The sequence below is a fragment of the Pararge aegeria genome, chromosome 23, assembly GCF_905163445.1.
Source record: "Pararge aegeria chromosome 23, ilParAegt1.1, whole genome shotgun sequence".
Lineage (NCBI taxonomy): Eukaryota > Metazoa > Arthropoda > Insecta > Lepidoptera > Nymphalidae > Pararge > Pararge aegeria.
In genome coordinates, this window is record NC_053202.1 from 7,575,638 (window position 1) to 7,597,248 (window position 21,611).

Below are 21,611 nucleotides of genomic sequence, written 5' to 3' on the forward strand. Positions count from 1 at the left end.
ACAACTGGAAAATGTTGAAAATGTTGTGTGATGAGCACGAACGTTTTTCAGTGTCTGGGTGTTTATTTGTATTTTATAAGTATCTATGTATATTAACTATTTTCTTTTTGAACTATTTTCGGCCACGATGATTCAAATCAGTGATCGGGGAGATTTCATTGCGCTTAAGTGTATGCGCAAACACAGGTGCACACTCACTCTTATATTCTAACCAGTTTCTAGTATGCAAATATTTTTTGGATGACCTGAGATGAAATTAGTTTTATATACGAAACTATATTGACAACATGGGTTCGGAACACCATACACGAAAATTTCTGGGTGTACATACGTTACATTATATTATTAGATTTATTTTAAATATTGTATTATAAATGTAACATTATGTATGGTGCTGAACAAAGTGAAATTGAAATTATCGTCTATCAATACAAATGTCTTTTTCTTTGACATTTGACATATTCTCTATAAGGTACTTCTGCGCAGAATACCAGAATCACTAACTAGACCGACCATCTTAGTGAGACGAGCAAAAAGTTGTCTTATATTAAATATGGCGGATGTGATTGCAGAAATGGCGTTGTGATGCCCATCCGCACATAAACCTCTGCAGTGCTAGATGAGCCACCATTGCAGTCCCGGCTTCAATACATTGATATAGTACGGCGAACTCACTTGCCTTTATTATCGTGACCGTGCATTGTTTTATTTGACGGATCGATTTCCGGAGAACTTTTCCAACTACGCGGGAGATATTCGTGTCTTTGGATACTTTGGAACAAAGGCGTAGGAGGGCCTGTTTCTTACACTACTTCTTAATAATAAGGTTGACAATCCAGACACACTTACCAAATGCTCGTTAGCTGTGCGAGTGCCTGGTAAAACGGTACGAACTTGCAGGGAAAGATTACCACTATTTTCACTCTATTCGTTACGTACGCACTATGCTCGAAATGCTCCAACATTTCGCGCGCTCTCGTTTCTTAACAATATGATTGCTCAAGTTCCTAAATTATATTCAGACAAATGAACTAATATTTTTGTAATGTACATCTGTAACTGACTTAGTATACGTTTTGGCTAGCAGTAAGTATACTAGAAAGAAAGAAAGAAAGAAAGAAAAGCTTTATTTGGATATACACACACTAGAATTAAAATACAACTTAATAGTCTACACAACAATTATAGGAACGGTGTGATCCCAAAATGGTCTTCACTCAGCATGTTTGCAGTGCCTGTTAAGACACAGCGCTGATCTTCCGTGAAGCCAGACGTGACGTTTGGACGGTAGGCACTGTCAGAGCGACGCTTAAAAACTATGGGTACAATAATACAATTTAAAAGTAATATATAATTACTTTTTAGGACAGCAGTTCAAAGATGACCGGAAAGAGACCAGGCACAAGACAGACAGCTTCGCGTTTTCCGCGGCATTTCCCTACTGCGGGCTAGAACTCAGAATATCTCGATAGAAAAACCAAATTCCTTTGGCCGGACCCGGTGATCTGCAGTCAAACATACTAAACACTAGACTCGCGGCAGTAAATAAGGTTTATAGTATAGTAAGAGCGGTCCGGATTACGGAGCGGTTAGGCCAGGCGGTTACTTATCAATCTTGCTATAAATTCGATGCAGCCGCGAGCGGCGATTGCCTTTCACGCCGCGCGCCGGTGAAAACGTTATTTGATTCCTGTCTCTACGTTCACATTGCATCGTCGAAAAATCAAGAGTACAATCAAGAGTCCATAATTTTATTATATACTTTTTGTTGGGAAACCTTTTCATTATTCTCACCGCAGTTTTTCTTTTTGAAAAACGGATTTAGAGTTTCGACCTTGGTTTAATGTGGGTTTGCGGGTTTACACGATTATTATTTTATTAATCATATCGACCCATTCAAGGCTATACGCACGGGATTCAGTTTTCATCAAATGTTAAACAAATAATACACGAAGTACCGTGGCTTTTGGGAAAATATTTAAAAAGAAATCCAACGCCTCGTGGAGCTTTCTCGACTGCCGGCATTTGTTTATTTTTCGAAGGAATTGCGCAATGCTATTATAGTGATAAGAGAATATTTACTCTTGCCTTGCAAGTGCATTTTAAGGCGAAGGTGACTTAAGGTCTGAGTGGGTGGAAATCCCATTATATATATATCGATTCTATAAATACCTACTAGGTACTAGTAAAAATCTATTTCACGTTATATTACAGATCTGGCGCAGCGGTGAGCGCTGTGGTTTTAAGTTGGAGGTCCCGGGTTTGATTCCAGGCAGAGGCAATTTAGGAATTTTTATTTTCAGCATTTTCTGTGTCTGGTCTAGTGGAGGCTTCGGCCGTAGATAGTTACCACCCTACCGATTTAGACGTACATCTAAGCTATTTACCGTTCCAGTACTGTTAGTTTTTTCACGAATTTTTGTGACCGAAAAACCAACCAACTATTTGTTGCACAAAATATTTTAATATCAATAAACACTCATTGTTTTTTTTTTTCAAGTTGTGTAAACTTCAGTACCAGACTTGAGTCCTTGTTTTTTACACCACTTTTGTAATCCACAAAACTCAGAATTCAAATTAAGAATAGTTTGTACCAGATAACAGATTTTCGATTTACCATCCACTTAAATAGAAAATGACACGAGATTCCCAAGCCACCGAAGTCGCCTACAAAGCAATAAAAACCGTCGGATACGTCTCACTTGTTTTATTAAAGCGAGTATTGCCGAGTTGTCTAAATTAGTTCTTCTGTCGGCAGCTTTTCGTGTCATTGCCTCATATTGAAATATATTGCGTTACATTAGTAGTTTCTTCAGCCGCTCCAGCCTTATATGAATTAAATTTAGGGTGTCTCCAACGTCTCATTAGATTCAAGTATTGTACAGAGAAAATTGTAAAATAGGTCTGGCATAATCTAAAAAGAGATTTATAAACATACAATTATATTAGGAGTCCGCTTACATAGACGAATTATTCACCTATATAAAATTCATTACCGCATGTACGAAATATCAAATATTAAATAATAGCTGTTCTTAGGGTCTAACTAACTAAAGGGTTTGACTAACAAAAAAATAGAATACAAATGGGTCCGATCTAACTGTTCGTTTTTGTAAATCCAGCTAGTCTCTGATAAAATTGAAGCGTGATAAAAAATAATATAAAGTTTATGCATTTGTTAATTGAAATATTCGTAAGTTAGAGAATTCCTTTGAGAGTCGCGATTCTGTAGTCGCTATGCATACTAATTATTCCAAACAAATTATATCAAACGCGCCAGTTTCTCAACTCTCCAAAACAATAGTAGCGCAGAATAAAGAAGAAATAGTTCTTCTTTGATCTAGTGATAAATGCCAGCATCGTTGCAGCGTCGCATGTTTATCGGGCCCTTACTACTGAGGTCAATAAGGGTCGCTCTTCGCCTACTAACAGCACTATGCTTGATCTAGACGGCTTTTTCGTGCCGATATTTTATGAATATCCTTAATGTATAATAACGACAAAAAATACCAATGATAGAGTTTTAAAATAATTAATTTGAACCTACAAAAAAAGGCGACGTTTCGTATTCCCCCGAAGTCGGCCGCGTGAAATACGAGTTAAGCTGTCCCGAATTTCAATCTGGAATTGGCGACTGGAAATTCCAGTGCACGGATTCAATCAACGTCCGGGGACTAATGATTGAGTTTGGACTTTTCAATTATATGTTAATAATTAATTATGCTTTCAATTAACGCGTAATGCAATAAATAGTTCCGTCCTCAATCGAGATTTAGCTAAGGTGCTTGATAATATTATTATTGTAATTTTTATACATTACAACTGTTTGTTGAAATTAAATGCACAAAATAGCAAGAGGCTAATTTTCAACCCCTTAAGTATCTCTGTATATTAAATTCGACACATATTTCCTTTATGAAGGAATTAATGAATGACTGAACGAATTTATATACTTCCATTGTGCACCACAAAAAGTACATAAAACAGAAAAGCAATCACAACACAACGTATACAATTTGGCGGCCTTATCACTATATAGCGATCTCTATGCCTGTATCTATTATACAATAGAACTAGTAAAATATACAATACCAATCACACTAAAATTCTAAATAAACAATACACTATTACCTATTAATTTTGTTTTTTATTTCATTGCAAGTCAGTACTTGTTTGATTGATTGTAGTGGCTAACCTGTTAGGGTAGTATGGCAGTTGTATTTAACCAATACCCCTACGCAACATCGTACCGGCATGCTAAATCGCTTAGGGGCAGTTCTTTGTCGGTAGGATGGTAACTAGCCACGGCCAAAGCCTCCCACCACCAGACCAGTTAAAAGAAAGTTCGAATATTATGAACTCCCAAATATCCCCTGCCGGGAATCGAATCCTTAAAAACCTTACCGCTGCGCCGTTAAAAAATACTTAGAAAAATAAAACAAATACGAAAGTCGAAAAAAGTAGGTACTTTACCTACCTTACCTACCGTTCAGAAATTTCTGCAACATTGCAAATTAAGTTAAAAATATTCCGCAAGACAATCTACATAATGTACAGCTGGGGAGAGACACACCTATAAAATGTGACAATCGACAAAACAATGGCCGCTAATGAAGCAGAACCGTCTGAAATGGAAATCGAAATACTTTTTTTTTTATTCGACGCGGCCGATCCGAGCCCGGAAACCGGAGTGGTCGTCCAAAAATGACAACGGCCGTATCAAGCGAAGCGTGGCGCAAAAACGTCCGCGTGGACCAAACGAGCGCCCGCGAAGGTCGCCAGCTCTATCATGTTTCTGGGATAGTCTCATAACATTTAAAAGCCCTATTAGCTCAATGGTTTAGGTTTTGACTAAGATTTAGGATGGAATATTTTTTATATTTACTTCTATCATAAAATTTAATTTATTCACCTTTTGTAGTTACTTACGTATCGCTAATTACATTTTACAAAGCAAGCATAGTATGAAGCACGTATTTATTAACATAACATTTCACGCCTATGAATAATTGTTAATAAAATAACAATTATTCATTGTAAAGTCAAATATCTCCTGCGGACGCTCCGGTTTCTTAATATTAAGCTTAACTTTCATGAGATATCATGGATTTCCGCATAGATAAGCCTGCATCTATCCAATATTTCACGCCTAAGTAGTAAGAAAGCCTTAATCGAAGCTACCGAAATTATTAATTAATTAAGTTATTAATTGTATAATAAATGGTGTCCCTTAAGAAGCGACGTAATGATCGGGATCAAGCTCCTACCGATAGAAAAAAAGAAAAGAAAAAAAGTCTATTCGATGAAGTGTCCCAAAAAAAGTGTTTATACATCTGGCATTCACAATGCATCGCGGAGCTAGCTCACTTCAGCAAAAAGTGAATAATGGCGGACGCCGGCCGCTCGCCTCGCCATCGCACAATTGCGCTATTTCGAGACACATTTTCCTGCTAGCAATAATACCTATTAATAATAACAGACGCTAGTCGTCCTGTACAACACAAAGACACCGATTGTTAAGCCGCAAACGGCATAGCAAATTGAGAGGCGGCTGCATGAATTCACATCGATTCAATACAGGAGTTCAGTAGCCCGCAATATTATTATTGTTATTTGCGCTAAGGGTACTTATTGATCTGATGAAGGACCGTGATAGGCAAACATGAAAAGTTTTCGAATTTGAATTCGAATATTTATTACCAATTTGCTTCTAAGACCATTAACGTGGCTAATAATGAGTGAACAATAACAAAAAATCATGTTTACAATTCACCAAACTAAAAGCATTATACAATTCTGCAAACTAAAACTATTTTATAAAATGTTATATTGAAATAACACTTTTTTTTGGTTACTGTTCTTCCTTCGTGCCTCGGGTAGCACGTTAATCTGGTCTTTAAGACAGTGTAGGACACATTGACTGCACGCCCTGCTGAAATTTTTTAAATTATTATGCAGTCCTGATGCAGTTGAATCATGAATCTGCATTAGGAATGCATAACAACCCTACAGCTAGCGTGCAGTTCTGATGCAGTCCGTATGTTTTGATACTAGCCCTCGATAATTATCGTCACTACCTAGAGCACGATAAGTGATTGTCTATAGATGAAACGTTGACATCATTTTAATATCGTCTCCTGAACTATAAACGCAAATACTATTCATTACCGGTTTTGCAAACGCACATTTGATGAAGTTTTGAGTTATAAAGAGTGAGAATATAAAATAGCAGTTATTGTTTATTAGGTACATTTGATCTGTAGTTTCATTACACTTACTTCACTAAAACAACCAACGGTGCCCCGTGACTATGTCGGTGTGCAACTTCTCATAAGTATTTTTTTCTCGCAACCAAGTTTCTACACAATATCTTCGCCCGCAAGGACTATTGCATAAGTTTGTTTACTTCTAACGTTCGTAGTAGCAAGATTTTGAATAGCCACAAGAATCGGGCTACAAAATGCTAAAGAGATTTTTAAATCAGGATGGTAGTAAAAGAGATCGCGTTCGCGTTTGAACACGTTCAAAAAAAAAACGAAGCCACGTTCTGTACGCACGAAAAGATCGCTATAATTATGTAACTGCTAACTTAAAATAAATAAAAATGTTTTCTTTCTATGTAGAGCACGACCACGTCGGTAATTTTTCCAGCTTAATAAAAAATATATATTAAAAACGTAACGTAGCCCTGATAGCAAATATATACATAATTTTAATATCGATATGTTTATTAATTTAATAATATTAAATTGTATTGATTAATTTGGATAACTGCGTCGTAAAAAAAGAATTGGATTAATATTTTTTATACAGTACTAGGCTAATTCTAAAAATTTCAACAACTTCTGTAGTGCATCGATTCACATTATATAAATTCTTCTTCGCTTCTTGGTCTATTATTTTTCTTTTTCGTTTAAAAGTAGAGCTGTAAAAGACTATTTTTAAACAGTGACTGAACACACAAACATCTACTACCAATAAATAAATAATACATCTGAATATGTTTTTTCTTTTTAAACATAAATTTATCTATAAGCGGAATGACACGTCTGGGTCGACATCAAACAGGTTTTCGAGTCTTTAAATTACTTTCGCATGTTCAAAGTTGGACTCACGTAATAATTAAATCTGTGGAGATTTACGTGAGAATTAGCATTTTTATTAATACATCGGAGCATCTCAACATTATATCAACGAGTTTTTTTTTTTTATTATTAAAACAGTAGGCATACAAATTATTATTTATCTGCATAAAAGATGTTACAGCGGATCTTACACATAATAAACCTTATTTATACATGGCTTCTTACGTAAGATTGTCTTTCATTTAAAATAAAACTACTAAACATAAGTTCAGGTTACATAGAAAATATAACTGCTATTAGGTTTACGAAAATTATATATTTTGCCATTCTTCATCATTTATTCATTCATTAATGCCCGTTTTCACTAAACTTAGGAATCGCCTAGATTGAAAGCATAAGTGTTCTGGCTAGGGTTCATTCCCGGGGAAATCGTTGGGCTTTGTTCCCGGGAAATCAAGCTCGAGAAAAGTCAAGAACTCGAGAAATCATGTTTCGTTATAGATATTAACGTTTTCTTTCATGTTGATTTTTTGTTTAGTTTAATAGAAGCTATTTTTGTTTATAAGTTCTAAATAACCAGCCAAAAATGGTGCTGTGATTGTAATTTAATTATAAGTTAAGATATTAACGTTTTATTTCATGTTGATTTTCTGTTTAGTTTAATAGAAGCTAATTTTGTTCATAAGTTCTAAATAACCAGCCAAAAATGGTGCTGTTATTATAATTATAAGTTTAAATAATATTATTTCTGTATTTTTTTTTTAAGTTAATTAGCTTATTAAGCATAATATTTTTGAATATAATCAATAAAAGTTTTATGATTAATTTGATACTTTTATTTTAGAGAAAAACCACTGAATTTGTTGACGTTATTGGAACCAAATAATATGAGAAAACTTACGTGAATGTAAATTTCTCGACAACCCGAGAAGATCGAGAAATTAGCCTCGAGAATTCTCGAGACCCGAGAAATTGAAAAGCTCGAGAAATCATGAACCCTAGTTCTGGCCCACAAACACTAAGCATAAAAGAGAACTCTCTTAGACTTGGATGACAAGTGAAAAAGAGGTGTTAGTTAATTACAAAACCAACTTCATTATATCCTCCAAGCTAAAGTTTACGCATAGGGGATTGTGCTCGAAGTGCTAGTATAGGTATGTACATAAATATTCGTATGGGTACAAGTTTGGGAAAGTTTCTAGTTGCGGAGTTGTCGGGAGTTGTGTTCCAAGTAGTTCAAAGTTGAGCCGATGCGCCGACGCGACGGTAGGTACGGGGAACTGATAAACCGGGCGAATAACTAATATTATGAATATGTGAGTTTCATTGTATAAATTATTTATTATGTAATTTTTATTAGATTATATGTTTGCTGCGTACTCCGTCTGTTTTTTACAAATCCCGTGGAAACCGTTTGTTTTCCTGGCATAATAAGTAAATTATTTATGTTACTCTTCGTATCGTAATTCCTAACCTTCGATGAAGCAGTTTACTAAACCACCGATTTTATGTTGCATTTAAATATTTAGGTGTACGATGATAAACTATTAATGAATGCCTTTTGGCCATACAAGTCACAAGTAGGAGTTTCCTAGCTACATGGTCTTGCGTTGTTTGTTTCCAAGCTACATCAAGGTTGACGTAGGCTGTGCAGTTAGACAACGCTGCTTAAAAATGTCGAAAATCAACGCAAGCCGATATACAGAGATTCTTCCAAACCTATGTAGAAGATTATTGGAAATAGCCCCTGAGGTAGAGATAACGATAAGAACCACATATTATTATTATTTCAACACCTTGGGACTCCACAGTTCATCGCTCCCTCAAAATGTATTTTAGCTGGGACAAATGATTGCCGCACCTTGAGCTGTGATTAACTAGCTACCATAGTAGACGTTCATTTAATCGCGTCCGAATACCCATGGATACATCGCAAGCCCAATGCCACTATAGCTTAATATTTCTTTTTACTCTCAGGTTGCAATTTGTTTATTGATATATTTGTAATCTCATGGTGTTGTTGAGATAATATCTTATCTTCAAATCGTTATTGTTGTAACGGAAGTAGACGTAGTAACCTATGTCTATAGTTGTACTATACCATCGGATTGTAGTTGCGCGTATTTACTCCGATAATAAAGAAAGGCTTTAAAATCAAGGCACGATTGTAGTGCTGTTTGCTTGTAAATGTTATGGAAAATACCCGTCAATAACAAATAATGGATCATGAAAGTCATTGTTAGTCCAAATATAGGTCAACACTCAAAATAATGGGTCCCTGGTGGTGTCTAGGGAAACGAATAGCTCAGGGATGGTGAACCAATGGTACAACTGATTTGGTTTTGGGATATTATTTGTGATATTAGGAAAAGACACTAGATATAATATAGCTGGATACCTCGTTATTTCAGATGCATTTTTAATTTTAAACTAATAGATTTTAATAAAAAATTGCTCGATTTCCTTGCCCATTTATTACCTATTTAAAACTAGGTAATATTAGGTATTTAAATGTTGTAAATTGTTTTGTAAGCAAATATTACAAATAATCGAAACCGCTAAACAAAACAGTAGCGATTGCTAAAGTTTTTTCTTCTTAACCTAATTAGACCTATTCAGGTTAACTTTCAAATATCAATTCGGTATAACTTTCCAAGATATTTGCTACTATGTAAAAATCATATCACCCGATACGTTTCAGCTGCAGAAGGTTTTCTTAGACAAATAATAAAAAAGGTTCGGCATCTCTGGACTAGGTCATAGAACAAAGGAATCGAACATTTGGGAACGTCGCGCCGCCGTGTCGTTCAAATTAATTAAGACTTAAACGTCGTTTAGTCAGAGCTGCCGGGTTTCCATGAAAACGTGGCGGCGGACGCAATTCATTAAGGAGAAAGCTTGTGACTCACGGCGTTAGGCGTCAAGTTGCTATGCCGCTAATTGCTTTACCTGGAAAAATAAAAAAGGATACTTTATGAATGACACAAAATGGAATTTCCATAGTTCTTTAGTATAACAGTAGGTTAGTTAGTTGTGGAAACGAAGCTGTTGTTACACGACACATATAATTATGTATATACCTACTAGATATGCCGGCTAAAGGATTAGCCTATAGCCATAGACCTTAGTAGTGTGGTGGCGGCAGATCAGAATTCAGTTGCCACTACCCCCTCCTCTACCCGCGTCTACTAAGGGAATATAACACCAGCGTCGTCGGTGATCGATAACATCCAACCAATCTTCCCGGGGCGGGTGATTGTGGGCAAGTCCTCGAGTTGGGAGAGCAGGGAACGAGCCGTGTCCCGTATATATATGAAGCGCCAAATTTTATTGTAGGCGCCGGGTACGGACTGAGCCTCGTTTGAACCACGGGCGCCGCGCGCCGCACGGTTTATCATAAACTGCTTCATATAAAATATTCGTCTCGTCCGTATCTCGTACGCCTCGGTCTTGCTGTCTAGCATAAATCATCCTTTATACAAAAGCTAACAGAAAAAATCCCGACTTTTTATTTTACATATTGGTATTATATTTCACTGGATTCTCCGTTTATTCTCATATTTCTTAATTCTGTAGGCTCGAATAAGAACAGCCCAGCCGCTCAATTTGTTATAATATGCTGTGTTTAAAATATTGATTATAACTCATAATACGTATGAGCTTATTTACAATAAAATATTATTCAGACACATATATTACTTCTCCGGATGTTGAGCACACTGCGACATCGTGAGACGTGTTCACGTTGGTGCTCACTGTGTTGTACACAATTCTCCCAAATTGAGGTGTGTCCTTTTCACAATGTATCGCGGAGAATAGAAATTTAAGACCTGATTTTGGACAATAACCTGATTCTAGTAAATTACGGAAAATGTCCTCGCACTAGAGCAAAATAGGGAAAATATCATCAAAACTACTAATTTTTATTAGTGTTTAAATGCATATAAAAAAATTCGGAACCGACAGGATTTGAACCTGCGAATCTTTGGCAATCGCGGCCTGAGCGCTTTATCCAATTAACGCGATTGCCAGAGAGTCGCAGGTTCAAATCCTGTCGGTTCCGAAAATGTTTATATGCATTTTAAATTTATAAAATCATATCTACTCATTACCGGCCCACCACAGGGCATGTGGCCCAGTGCAGATTGTTGGACTCCACGCGACTTTAAGAACATTAGGCCTATATTAAAGTGATCTCCGAGGCACAAGGGTTTATCACCACCAATTTCCAAATTCCGGGTACTAATATTTTCTTGATAGAAATTCGAATAGGTATATTATATTCCTTGGTCCGACCCGAGAATCGAACCCAGGACCTCGTGATCTGCAGTCAAATATGATAACCACTATACAAACGAGGCAGTTTGTCTCAGTAATTGTAACGTAACGATGTTCCTAACATCCCTGTTCCCTAGAACCTAACAATCAATTTAATAATGTAAATAAAATTCGTTCTATAAAATCGTAATGCGTGAGCCCGGCGTTGGAGCTTAGCTAGGTCGGGCGGGGTTACGCAGACAAGGGCGGCGACCTTGGCACAAGCCTCACCCTCCCACTACCCCCAGTTACCACCCACTTCTCGCCTAAGATGTGATCTGACTCCAGATGATTCTTTTTACTACGCTGCTTTATTTAATCTATATTTACAGACAGAACACTGCTTACTCCAATTTAGTTGGGTAGCAATTCTTCGGACGAATCTATACTTACATTATAAAGCTGTAGAGTGCGTTTGGTTAAACGCGCTAATCTCAGGAACTACTAGTTCAAATCAATAAAATATATATGACAGAATTATTTCCCATTGTTCTAAAAAAGTCTGCGACAGCATTTATCTATTAATTTAACGTTACGCGAGAGTCATACGCCAACGAAGTCGCGGGTGACCGTTAGTGTTATATAAATATTGTATACAATATAAAGAGAAAACCATTATTTTACTATGATAACGGGTATACTTGTTTCTACCGCCATATCAAACATTACGGCCGGCAAAACTTTTATAGTCACATCGGCGTGAACTTCATGGATGTATATGTAGCCTACCGTAAAGTTTTTATCATCGTATCGGAAAAGGATTTTTCCATTACCGTTCCTGCCTGCTTAATGTCAGCGTAGTCAAAGATCGCGAGCATGCCATTGGTTCTGTGATAAGTTGGTCGACTTTGAAATTCGACGTATTAAATATACAAATGTTTACGTTTCCATAAAAACCTATCAGAGGAAACAGGTTTCATATTCTCAGATTTTACTCTACTTGCCTATTACTACTTTTTATTTTACTGCTGAAAACACCACACAGATTTGTGTAGTTGTCGCACTTAATCGTTTCCAAGCAGACTTATTTTTTTGTAAACTATATTGGAACTTGTGAACACCAGATTTTTGACATTTCTACAGATGTTTTAACAGCTTGCGTCGCAAATTCCGAGTAATTGAATACGAACATGTTTTATTCCCCCCTTATACTCTAACAAAGCAAACGTGTTTACTTACTGCTGACACTTTATGAATTTCTAGAACACAGGAAGTTAACACAATTAAATTCAACATTAATATCGCCGGCTAAGCATTCTGTAAGGTCGTGCATATTATGTGATTTTACCGAACGACTGAAAAACAAGGCATCTACGTTCGCGTCTGTGGTGGCGTGCAGATTTACGTTCTAGTTACGACCGAAAACAAGAATCGCTAAAACCTACGCGGCTTGGTCGTAAATTTGCACGCGACCGCGTCGATTTTGCCCAAACTTAAATCATAGCAGGGAGAAGGGATATGAAAGAGTCACTTCCATTAGTTTAGCAATTTACAAATAAAACGTGATTGGATATTTCATTTTAAAGGGGGACAATGATTCCTACTTTTACGACGGACTATCGAATGTGTAACCCACAAACATTCTAAAGTCCGCCGAAACCCACGCCTCTTTATAGAGTCAAAGTTTTTGGTATTAGGTATTTTAATTTTACTTATTTCTTGGTAAGTTATTATAAGAAAATATAGTTAATGGATTGTTTACATGAGGTTTGTGCATATATTTGGCCTGGGAGCTGCCTAAAAACTGTTTTTAATTTTTTAAAAGAATAAGTTTTGAAAGTGCCGGCTGAATTGACCATAGATAGCCGGCATAAATGTGTATTTTTTTTCATATTTTAATAAATTATTTGCTTCAGATATTGCATTATGGAAAATCTAAAACCAGTAAGTGAGCAATATTAATTGCAATGTTCCCAAAGATTTAACGATGTTGTCAAAAATAGAAGAAATTAATCATTTATTGGTTTCTTTAATTTTCAGAATTGTTATTAACATAAATTATTCTAACAGCTTTTATTTGCAAAATAAAATAAAATGGGACTAAGAATTATTTATAGTAACATATAACGTAAACGCTAAAAATAAAACCCTTATTGTTATTTTTAATTAAATTTGGCACGCGCCAAAATAAATGATGTGAATAATTTTTTATTAAAAAACGTATACCACATAAATATTCCAGCCGATAGTAACAGTCAATCCATAAATTATACTGACGGCTGTGTGCAAATTGCATGTTTATTTATTGCGACATTTGACCCTGCGTCGGACGAACGATATGCTTTTGAAATATACAGAACCATTACCGTATAGCCGTTTTAATGTGCCAGCTTTCCCAACTGTTACTGCAGATATTGATGGATAGACGCCTAAACTCTCTATAACATTGAATAAAATAAGAATAATCATGAAAATTAAACAAAATAAGTAATTTTATTTCCACAATATTTTTTTTAAATTTAATATTTTACATTTATGTGTATATATATATATATATATATATATATATATATATATATATATTAGCTGTTCACTGTTTATGTACCCAGCGGATTTGCATGCTATTTTCGCATCGAGAAGGCACAATTGTATACACATGTCAAATAGTGCTATAGTTTATATTAGAGTAAACATTTAAGAAAAAAAAAACAATTAATAAATAAAAAAAAAATCGTGATTGCTGTCTCACCGGTTAAAGCGATCTCTAACCATAGTGAAAGAATCAAGGTAAGTGTAAAGCAAATAGTGATATAATCGGGGGTAGAAATAACATAACTAGTTCCAGGCCTTGCGACCACGTAGTTGATAATCCAATATGCTAAGTATAAACTCTAATGCTAATGGTAAGATTAGTCCAGCCAGGCCGAAGACTTAGAATGGAAATTATTATGTTCCTTATAGATTGTTCAATAAATAACACATTAGCAAGTTTTCATTGGGAAGGTCTGCTATTTAATTAATAACATCTTGTTCTTGTCGGTATAAACATTTTTAACAAGCCTCCGTGCCGATCGGACAAGGTTATGTAGATTTCAAGTATACCATTTCTGTTACATACTTATAAAGCTATAGGTTTTCTGAATGAATGTCTGTCTGTCTGATATGTCGTTTGGGATCTTGTTATGGGGCAGAGCTGCTGATATAGAAACTATATTTATACTACAGAAAAGAGCTGTGCGATCGATGTATAAACTTAGATCACGCGAATCCCTTCGTACCAAATTTAAAGAAATACTTACAGTAGCCTCACAATATATTTATAATAATATTATCTTTATTAAACAAAACCTAAGTAATTATAACATAATATAATAAATACAAAAAGTCGATATAAACAGTCGACTAACTAGAAACGGACATAAATTAGTGATATCTGCATATCGTCTGAGAAAAGTACAGAAATCCTTTGTGGGGATGGGTATATAACATGATACTGAAGGTAATATTAGGTAACAATATATTAAAACACATTTAACAAATCGTGGTTACTACACGATTGATGAATTCCTAAACGACAAGGCTGCTTGGAAGCAGGCCACTCCGCTCTCATCTCTCACAAAACAGAAAAATTCTAAAGATTGTTAAACTTTAAAATGATGTTGGAAAAGAGCAATCTGCTGGGTTTCTTGCCGGCTCTTCTCAATGGAATCTGCCTTCCGAACCGGTGTTAGAGTCACTACAAACAGACTTGACGTTTCATAAGTGCTTATTAATTAGGCCTACTTGAAATAAATGAATTTTGAATTTTTGAATGTAAAGGCGTTAATCTCTAGAGCTCTACCTCACGACGATTTTTTTTTTTTCATGTGGTAGCTCAACTCTTGAGAATTTTTTTTATTAATTCTAGAGCGCGCAGGCAGGTGATGCGAAGCGGTGGGTCAGAATATATTCTGCAAAGTAGAGGATGATTATCGCGTACCCTCTTGCTCTATTGTGTTAATATCTCTGTAACTCCTTTTTTCTTTGGTACACAATAAAAGTGTAATCATTCATAAAAGGACATGACAAAATTGTATTGATGTCTGCCCCCGAATGTCCAGAAATGAAATTTATATAATTAAATAGAACAGATCTTTTTACAGGATAATTAAGTTACATGTAGCTATGCAGTCTCAGGTAAAAACTATGAACGTTAAAAAAAAAGTACTTTTCTTAGCTCACTTTTGCCATTTTGATATATCTTACTCCATCAACTTACTAAAGCCTTAGACTAGTTGAATGACATTATTCACTGGGAACATTAAAATAATAGGTTTTATCATCGTACATATTAAAACAAGCAAATAAAAATGATAATCTAACGTTTATAAAACAACGGTCAAATGACTTCGAATAAAAAAAAGCTTATAAACTTCTCTTTTTAAATTTTTTTCCAGTTACCGCTATGAAATATAAATATGTACTTATTTCAAATTAATTTTGCATTGTAACATCATTTAAAAAAAATATAATGATGAGATGTTTGGACAGTCTGGGACATATTTCGGTCATGCCATTTATACGGGAAACTTATGGGAGAAAATGGACGCAGTCGCAGAGAACCGCTAGTCCTCAATATGATACAGATTCACGATCCTCAATGCATTATGAATATTAGGAACGTGTTTCAAATATGTTTTTTATGCAGATGAAATGTAACATTTCTGCATACAAGTGAATATAATCACGTATTATGATATGAAGATTAAAATAATACGCCGCTGTTTATGTAGCAGTGACTCACTATACCTATTGCGTCATATATGTTAAGCCCGCAGCTTTTCTCGCGAAAGTGTTATATCTAGCCTAAACTTCCTTAACCATGTGTCATTTCAGACCATAGATATATATATTTTGTATACAAAATGGTTTCGCCGTTTCAAATATGTCAATTTTTTTTTTTAATATTTCCTGAGATTCACGCATTGAGATGACTATAATATAAGTTTATTTAATAAGTTTAAATTAGAATGTATGAATATTGGTATTTTTAATAGCATTCTGGCTTCTCCGTTTTTACGAGAGGCTAGAATGCTATACAAAATGATTTATATAACAATGCGGCGTAGAGAGTGTAGATACAACAAAGTGTAAAACTATGAGGGTGACATGTTCATTGTTAACCAAACCCTTTAAGAAAAGAGAGAGAGAAGAAAGAAAAAAAAAAAAAAAAAAAGTTTATAAACTTAATTTGTTATTCGTATAAGCGTTTTTGTAACCAACTCTGTCAACTTTGCAGTTTGCCATTTAGGTTTATAGCTTTCTTCTGGATGCGATGGAACGTGAATTGACAGCGTTGGTTGATAACTGATTAAATAACTATTTTTAGTTACTTATTTAGTTTTACGTCAATTGACATGTTTTGAAAGTTAGACTTCAACTACATTGTGTTTTACCTTTTTAATACTGGTTTCCAAATGAGCATTCTCCTTTACAGCAACATTGTTGTCACAAGCTAGGTACACAGGTAGTCATACCTGATGACCATAAAACCAAGAAAAGAAGACTGATATAACGTTAAAGTACCTTTAACTAAGCATTACGAATTATCACATAGTTAATACAGGTTCCTTTAGTATCGAGTGCTTTTAAAGCGAAATGCAACGACACGACTACGACTAACGAAATATTAATATTTTCAGAACTTAGCATTTATTCAAATAAAACAAAAAATATGTTTCTATTGACGTACATTTATTGTAAAGCTGGAGAATACTTATAAAAAAAAATCCAATTTGTCATCAGTAATTTGACATTCGAAGGCAGAAGATGATACGACTATATTTATACAACAGCTTTAAAAGTCAATTAGTAAAAGGATTAGTTAATATCATTAATGCAAAAACTTTCACCACATCAAAACAATGAATCGCGTCCTTTGTTATCAGGACTACAATACTTTAGTTCAGGCGCTATAAGAATTTGTTTCTAAACACAGTATATAGTTTCACTTTGCACCATTCAACCAAAAGTATTTAAAAAAACAGACCTATGCATACCTTCCATTCGAGTGGTTATAGTTGTAAAACTTAATATTTACGTGTTTTTATAACATACGCGTATTAATACAACCAGGTCCTTACGAGTAGTAAGCACGTTTTATTTGTATCACAATTTGTCGTGGAGTTTAAAACGCCCATTCATTCGCAGAAGATGCTAATTGCCCACCAGCCGGCTTGCAGACGCGTTTTTTTTAATTGACATTGACAAGCCGGTCGGGTGCCACCTGGCTTCGAAACCAGTTTATACAAAACGATTGCAGAACTGGCGGCTAATGGGTATTTTTAAACATGTCCATATTAATTAAGCTAATCCTAACACTTTTTACTTTACATATTAATTGAATGCTTTCATAACATTATTTTACGTAATCAATTTAATTTACTACTTTGCATTTTTCGAGCAGATTGCCCATCTCATGATAAGCGGAAAATCATCAAATATTTAAACAACAACTAATATTTGTCGATATTAATTTGAAAATCGACTTACCACAAATGGACATAAATTAGTGAGATGCGGATAGCGTATCGTCTGCGAACTCTTTTGGGCGTTGAGTATACACTTTTACAACATGATTCCTAAGGTAATTCTGGACCTACCAATGCATGCATTTAAACAAATCTAATACATTAAGAGGTTACTATTACTATACATTTGATGAAGTTCCTAATGACAAGGTAGTTTGGAAGCAGCCAGCTTCGCTCCTATCTCCCGCAATATAGAAAATTGATTGTATTTGTTGATGTTGGAAAAGAGCATCAACCGAGTTTCTTGCCGGCACTTCTCAGTAGAATCTGCTTTCCGAACCGGTGTTAAGAGTCACTACATACTTGACGTTTCAAAAGTTCTTATAGAGTACGCCTACTTGAAATAAATGAATTTTGAATTTAATTCTAACGTCAGAATCCGGTTCCTGATAATGTCTGACAATGTTGCTTACAGATGATAAAAAGCTCTTTGAAGTGCCCGCGTCTAGTTCGGTCAAACCTTCCAGCTGGTCATGTCAGCTACTTTTTGCCCACTAAGCGCAAACTGAGCACAAAGAGAAAGCCGACGATGCTGCTTTTCCGTTGATTGCACAATCGTTTCCAATTTCTTTTCGTATTTAGTTACATTTCCGACGTTTCATTTCGGCTGGATGGATGGATGGACCGGACCTATTTAATCAGTACGAATGTATTTGTTCCTTTTACACATTTAATACCTGCAGAATGATTCTGAATATATAGGTTTTTTTAACTACAAACTTTTATTTATTTTTTTATTTATACACTTTATTTGTAAACTACAAATAGTAAAAAAAAAAAACAATGCACACAACAAAAATAAACTTAAAAAGTAGGATACAAAGGGCGGCCTTATCGCTTAGTAGCGATCTCTTCCAGGCAACCTTAGGATTAGGAAAACCAAGGGAAACCGATTGGTGGGGTGTATTATTATTATATACATACTTACGAACAATTACACACTAATACTTATCAAGATTACACACATAAAATATTAATAATAATAAATATAAAAAAATAATAAACTAATATATACTAAAACATACTTAAATATGAGTAAGAGTTAATCACTGTCGTCTTTATTGTTCAAGATAATGGGCTTTAACAGCATTTTTGAATATGTCTAGTGACCTTGACTGTCGTATGCTTATTGGGAGTGCATTCCACAGTTCAGTAGCTTGAACAATGAATGAATGCTTATAAAACTTAGTTTTATGAAACGGCATGCTCAAAGTCAGCGTACGACAAGAACGTATATCTGACTGCACTCCAAGAAAATTAAATTTCTCCTTTAGGTAAGAGGGAGTTTTAGGGTTAAATAACACACAGTACAGAAGCGACAGAACATGCAGATCCCGGCGACGACGAATAGGGAGCCACTTAAGCTTTAGTCTAAATTCAGATACATGATCATATTTGCGTAAGCCAAATATGAACCGAATAGCGAGATTTTGAAGACGCTCAAGTTTGTTCAGTTGGTCCTCGGTCAGGTTAAGATAGCTTGCGTCCGCATAATCAAGAATAGAGAGAATAAGAGAATGTGCCAACATAACTTTGGTCGGAATTGGAAGAACAGAACGCAGGCGACGCAATGACCTAATAGTCGCAAACATCCTCCTACTCAATACGTTGACATGCACAGACCATGATAGTTGTTTATCAAGATATAAGCCTAGATCTTTAACAGTATCACAGTAGGGAATAGTGACACCGTTGTATACAACAGGAGGGAGATTCTGCCAATCAACTCTAACACCCAATCCCGGGCTGCCAATAATGAAAGCCTGAGATTTTACAGGGTTAACCTTAAGTCCATACTGCCTGCTCCACTCAGAAATGTTAGATAAATCACTATTAACTGCAGAAACAGTAGGACCAAGATTTCCAAGGGTAGAGTGACGATATATTTGAATATCATCTGCATACATGTGATAGAGAGAAGAAATACGATGAGTAATTGAGTTAATGAAAATAGCAAAGAGTAGAGGAGACAACACGCCACCCTGAGGTACCCCAGCCGCAACATCACACCAGGACGATGAGGACTCTTCAATCCGAATGCGCTGTTGACGACCATTGAGGTAACTCCGAAACCATTCTAACACCGATGGAGATATGTTAATCGAGCGCAGGAGACTCAACAGGATGTCATAATCTACTGTATTAAAAGCATTACTAAAGTCAAGTAAAGTCAGTACTGTGAGTTCCTTGTTATCCATCGCCCTTCGAATATCATCGGTAACTTTTACTAGTGCTGTAACCGTACTATGACCAGGGCGAAAGCCAGACTGCAGAGGACTAAGAATACAGTTTTTATTAAGGAAAAGACTAAGTTGCTGGTATACTAGTTTCTCAAGGACTTTTGAAATAAACGGCAAAATTGAAATCGGACGAAAATCGGAGAAAGATGCAGGGTTGGCCTTTTTAGGAAGAGGGATAATTTGAGCCTTTTTCCAGGCTTCGGGAAATTTGCTAGTCATGATAGAATGATTTAGAATATGAGTTAAGACAGGGGAAACAACATCAAGAATAGGAATGATCATATTACGGCTAATGCAGTCAGTACCAACAGCATTCGAGGTGATGGACAGTATGCTCTTCTTAACATCACATTCAGTGAAAGTCTTGAAGGTAAAGGGCAAAAAGTCTGGAGTTGCGTACGAAGAGAGAATACTAAGGGTACGATCTTTATCGATGCTATCCATTGTATCGGAAGTAGAGAAATGTTTATTGAGGAGCTCGATATCAATGTTGACGGAAGTCTTATGGGATGATTTACCAACTCCAAGTGACTCAAGAAATTTCCACGTTTTGGCTGTATCACCATTTTCAACTGACTTATGGATGTGGCGTCGTTGAGCATCTCTACACAATGTATTACAGCGATTCCGTGCTTTATGGTATTTTGAACGGTTTGTTTCGGAATTTAATACTTTATATTTGAATTTTGCAGAGTTCTTTTTAAGCATAGAAATTTTAATCTCTTCTGACAACCACGGGGCTGGTAAGTGCTTCATTTTAACAGGCCTTACCGGAGCATGTGTATCATAGAGTTTGGTGAGCAGTGTGTTAAATATATCAACCTTGCGATCAATAGAGTTAACATCCGCTATAGCAGCCCAATCCAAATGTCTGGCATCATCACAAAGACGATCCTTGTCAATTCCTCCAAAGTTACGCTGCAGAAATATTCTCGATTTTGCTTTAGGAGGACGTATTTTATAGGAAACGTAAATCAAATCGTGATATGAGAACGCATCAGCAGGGCATTGACCATGCTTGAGGACGAATTCAGGAGAAGAAACTATAATTAAGTCAAGAAGAGAGGGTGTACAGCCGGGAGAGTAATGCGTTGCAGCAAGGGGCAGGACAGAAAGACTACAAGATTCCACCGAAGTCAGTAATTTCTTGCTACGATAGTCGTCTTTGAGTAAGCACGTATTAAAATCTCCCATAATTATAGAGTGGCTATACGAGGGGACTTCTTTCTCTAACAAGGTTTCAAGAGAATGAAAGTAATAAGAAATAGTGGGCGGGCAGTAGAATACCCCGAGAAGGATTTTCGTTTGGGATAGGAGAACTTCGACCAGTAAGTGCTCAGCCGTATCGGGAGGAGGTGGTTGAGCAGACGAACTAACAACAGAAAAAGGAATATAAGATCGCAAATAGATCGCTACTCCACCACCTCCCCTACCAACACGATCATTGCGGATTAACCGAA

The 21,611-nt window shown here is 35.8% G+C and overlaps 1 protein-coding gene across 4 annotated transcripts in view; it reads right to left on the reverse strand.

Moving 5' to 3' along the window:
* The window catches only part of LOC120634305 (C-terminal-binding protein), a 134,927-nt gene that overhangs the window by 80,897 nt on the left and 32,419 nt on the right, over positions 1–21,611 (reverse strand). The window contains exon 1 of one of the 4 annotated variants that reach the window (XM_039904801.1): positions 9,995–10,032. The exons of the other annotated variants lie outside the window; for them this stretch is intronic. The gene's annotated coding sequence lies outside the window, so the exon portion shown is untranslated. Of the gene's footprint in view, positions 1–9,994; positions 10,033–21,611 lie in introns of those variants that run through there. 4 annotated transcript variants of the gene reach the window in all.